Source organism: Otolemur garnettii, unplaced genomic scaffold (assembly GCF_000181295.1).
Source record: "Otolemur garnettii isolate 467f Iridium unplaced genomic scaffold, OtoGar3 scaffold00006, whole genome shotgun sequence".
NCBI classification, from domain to species: domain Eukaryota; kingdom Metazoa; phylum Chordata; class Mammalia; order Primates; family Galagidae; genus Otolemur; species Otolemur garnettii.
In genome coordinates this window covers 44,404,258-44,408,785 of record NW_003852401.1, presented here as the reverse complement: position 1 = coordinate 44,408,785, position 4,528 = coordinate 44,404,258, and the positions used below count along the sequence as shown (strand labels likewise).

The following is a 4,528-nucleotide window of genomic DNA, read 5'->3' as shown; positions in this document are numbered from 1 at the left end:
CAGGGAACTCAAGCTCATCCCCATTCAGCCTCTCTAATTACATGCAGCTCTAATGGAAGCATTGTTTTTCCTTAAAAGAGCAGAAATCTATCTTCCTGCAAACCTACCTTTGTTTCTTGTTTTGTCCTCTGAAGCTTGAAGAATAAGTGAAATGGGCTGGCTGCAGTGGCTTATGCCTGTAATCCCAGCACTCTGGGAGGCCAAGATGGGTGGTCACCTTAGCTCATGAGTTTGAGACCAGCCTGAGCTAGAGCAAAACCCCATCTCTAAAAAAAAAAAAAAAAAGAAAGAAAAAGAAAAAATAGCTGAGCCTTGTGGTGGGTGCCTATAGTCCCACCTACTCAGGAGGCTGAGGCAAGAGAATCCCTTGAGCCAGAGAATCCAAGGTTGTTGTAAGCTATGATGCCATGGCACTCAAAAAATAAATAAGTAAATAAATAAGTGAAACACCTCTTCCCTATGAATGTCCTTCAAATATTGGATATAGCTACTACTCCTCTCCATGAGATGATGGATGCAAGAAACAGTGGCTCCCAGCACCATCCCTTCCTAATCCCTAGGCCAGTGTCAGGATGCTTGATCTCTGTCACCCTACTTTATGGGTGAGATAGTAAATGAGAAAAATAAATCAGTTAATTTAAGTAAAGAGCTCGACTGGTGACTGGCACAGAGGAGCACAAGTAAAGGCAGTTTCCTTCTCCAGGAGTTCCCTATTCTCAAAGCTAGGCATTGCTAGTTTCTTTAACAATTCCTCTTGAGACATGATTTCAAGAGTACCATGGTCCTCTCCCTAAGTCAGTGCTCTGCATGGAGAAGGCCCTGTTCAGCTCCACTGCCATGATCATGAAGCCCAATGGTAATAAACTGGATGAACTCGAGTTGGACATTTCTCTGGCCCTGCTGGAGCTGGAGGTGAACTCAGACCTCAAGGTTCAGCTTTAGGAGTTACATATAACAGCTGCCAAGAAAATGGAAGTTGGTGGTGGTCAGAAAGCTATCATAAGCTTTGTTCCTGTTCCTCAACTGAAATCTTTCCAGAAAATTCAAGTCCAGCTAGTATGGGAATTGGAGAAAAAGTTTAGTGGGAAGCATGTCATCTTCTTCACTCAGAGGAGAATTCTGCCTAAGCTTATAAGAGATAAGTAAAAGTGTCCCAGGAGCTGCACTCTGACAGCTGTGAACAGTGAAATCCTTGAGGACTTGGTCTCCCAAGTGAAACTATAGGCAAGAGAATTTGCACAAGGCTGATGGCAGCCGGCTCATAAAGGTGCATTTAGACAAAGCACAGCAGAAGAATGTGGGACACAAGGTTGAAACTTTTTCTGGTGTCTATAAGAAACTCAAAGGCAAGGATGTTAATTTTGAATTCCCAGAGTTTTCAGTTGTAAACAAAAATGACTAAATAACTTATAGTCACAGTAAAAAAAAAACCAAAAACCTATCATGGCAAATCCTCTTCAGATGGTCTGTTGTGAAAGCAGAAGAAGAAAGTCAGGAGCAGGTGCACATCCACTCATGGAGGGAGCGGGGCAGAGTCTGCTGGGGTCAGAGCCCCTGGGTCGTCTGGGGCAGGCACGAGCAGAGAGAGTGCGTCTCTCTCTGTCTCTCTTTCTCTCACACGTGCACACACACACACACACACCCCCAATGACATCTGTCCATTTCTAACTTTCTATCACTGTCTGTTGCCCATGATCCCACAATTGGAAGTGGTTGTTAAATCAGCTTCATCTCAGGTGATTGTCAACACCCTGAACTGTGATCATGTATCATTATGACCCCATCTTTACCATATTTGCTCCACACTTCCAACCTTACTTTCCCTCTGCGTGGAGACACAAACGTGACACTGGAGATGAATGATTTCACTTTGTCTTTCTCCTGTTATCTTTACACAACCTACATCCCAGCAGACAACTTCTCCCATCTTTGATATTTCTGTCTCAAATGACATTTGAAAATATACCTTCTTGGGCAGCACTTGTGGCTCAGTGGGTAGGGCACCAGCCCTATATACCAAGGGTGGTGGGTTCAAACCCAGCCCCAGCCAAACAGCAACAAACAAAAAAAAAAAAAAATTCAGGGCATTGTGGCAGGCACCTATAGGCCCAGCTACTCAGGAAGCTGAGGCAAGAGAATCGCCTAAGCCCAGGAGTTGGAAGTTGCTGTGAGCTGTGATACCACTGAACTCTACAGAGGGCAATAAAGTGAGACTCTGTCTCTACAAAAATAAATAAATAAAAATAAAAATATACCTTCTTTATGGTTATTGAGTAAAGTCTGCATTGATATTATTTAATCTAAATTCCCACCCACACAGAATTGGGAAGGTCCATTGCCCAGAAAACAATTAGAATAAATTCAGGGAAATATGGAGAAGATACACCCTCCCCCCCAAAAGCAGTCTTGATTGCATACGCATGGGGGCCAGCCATGCTGAGTAGAGTTTTTATGGTTTTCTTGGAAACTTGCAATGCTCTCATTGTTTATGATTTTGTTAATCCCTGTCCATTCCCTGTAGTTACAAGCAGTGACAAATCTTAAAGCAAAGGAAAAATGGTAAAAGGTTTATGGGATTAGTTTTGGAGAGCCAGAGAGATATTCTTTATCCCTTTGCTATTTTTTATAAGCAGGAGAGAGGCTCATGGAAAAAAGCGATGAAGACAGATCAGAAAGAATGACAACTCCCTAAGAACCCTAAGAGGAAAATAAAAGGAAGAAATGTGGATTGATCTTGGGACGAGCGAGGAAATTTACCCTCAGGCATTTCCCTTTCCCCCTGACATTAAGTTATAGATACTTCTTAGTTATAAGAAGTTCTAAGTTATAGACTTCGTTGAGCGCTAAGCATACGTTAGAGTACACAGATGTGCTACAGTAGTTTTCCCATCACAGTTCAGTTTCACAAGATAGCTAACCGTTCACTGAAGTGGCATCAGTGGTACCCTCACTTCCCAGAACTGGAATTAATTCCCAACAGGAATTTTTTGATGAACGCTACAAATTTCTAACTACCACTCTCAAACCCTTTTCCACCTTTCATTCCCCACTTGTCAGCATTAATAATCTACTGCAGGTTTCGTCCTCGTCAGATGATAATACCAATAGCAATAGCACTAGCCAGCGTGATTGAGGACCTAATGTATGCTTGGCACTGTTTTATGTGCATTGCAGACTTTAGTTCATTATGCCTCACCACATCTCCACAAGTAGCGGGGCTACTCTTAGCACATTTTGCAGATGAGGAAACTGAAGCTCCCAGCTAGTTAGCAGGGGAGCTGGGATGTGATTTCAGGCAGTGACTCCAGAGATCTGGACCCTATGAACACAAAAATGCCTGAACACTAGGAATCCTCCACCAAACACATACTTCAAGCTGGGTTCCCTGCTTTCCCAGACCAATGGCTTTCAAACCTTGCCTGGTTTCTACATTTAACAGTTAAAATGGAGATTCCCTGGTTGAATTAGAAGGAAGAGGAGCAAGGATCCCTGCCCCCGCCACCTCTCTCAGCCCCTCCCTTGTGTCCCAAAAGGCTCTCCAGAGTTTTAGGGTTTCTGTGGAACACAGCTGGAAAACCCCTGGACCAGACTCTAGTTGGTCTTCCTCCACCAGCAAAAGTGCCAGCTCAAGAGTTTCTCTTCAACTTGTTATAATAACAAGATTGGATCCTGGATTTCCTTTTGCTTCTAGGATAAATTTGAAATCCTTCACTTGGAATTCCAGGTTTCCCAAAACCTGTTCATCACACATCGTCCCAGGCTTTCTCTCTGTGCTCTCATACCATCCAAACTAACCTCACTTCCTTGCCATCCTCAAGTAGGCGGAATTCCTTGAGTCATTTGGAATGACCTCTACTTTCTCTTAACTTCCTTAGAAACCAAGCTGAGCACCACTTTCCATAAAGTTTCCTCTGACTGCTCCAGTCCTATTTGGCTTGATCATTTCTCAGCCCTCACTCTTGCCCTGGTATGTCACACAGTCACTAGCATACAATTTCCTCTGCTAAAACAGAGACCAAAATAACAATGATTTCAACAAGATGCAAGTTCATTTCTCTTGTAAGAATTGTCTGAGGGTGTATAGCTATAGTAGCCCCACAATGTGGGGACCCAGGCTCCTTCCATATTATTGCTCTGCTGTGCTCACTACTGGTCTTGTCCTCAAGGTGGACCATGACTCATGCCCCCCATACACACGCCCACACATCTTGTGTGCCAACCTTTCTTTTCCTTCCCTAATCATATCTCACTGGCAAGATTAGAATGGGTGTTTGCAATTATAAGAGGGACTTTACCTAACAAATGCAATCAGTGTAACCTAATTCTTTGTACCCTCAATATATCCCAAGCCAAAAAAAAAAAAAAAAAAAATAGAATGGGTGTTCGGAGGACAATTATAAGTCTCTTCCACATTTAACTATTTCAGGGGAAAGGGATGTCATCTCTCTTCTCTCTTTTAAACTTGTAGAAGAAATAGAACATATCCCATTCCTTGTATCCTCTTCAAGGTCTGTCTAACTTCAACGTC

The 4,528-nt window shown here is 43.0% G+C and overlaps 1 pseudogene; it reads left to right on the top strand.

The window, feature by feature from the left end:
* Positions 1–807: 807 nt before the first annotated feature.
* LOC100955291 lies at positions 808–1,402 on the top strand (annotated as a pseudogene).
* The last annotated feature ends 3,126 nt before the right edge of the window (positions 1,403–4,528 follow it).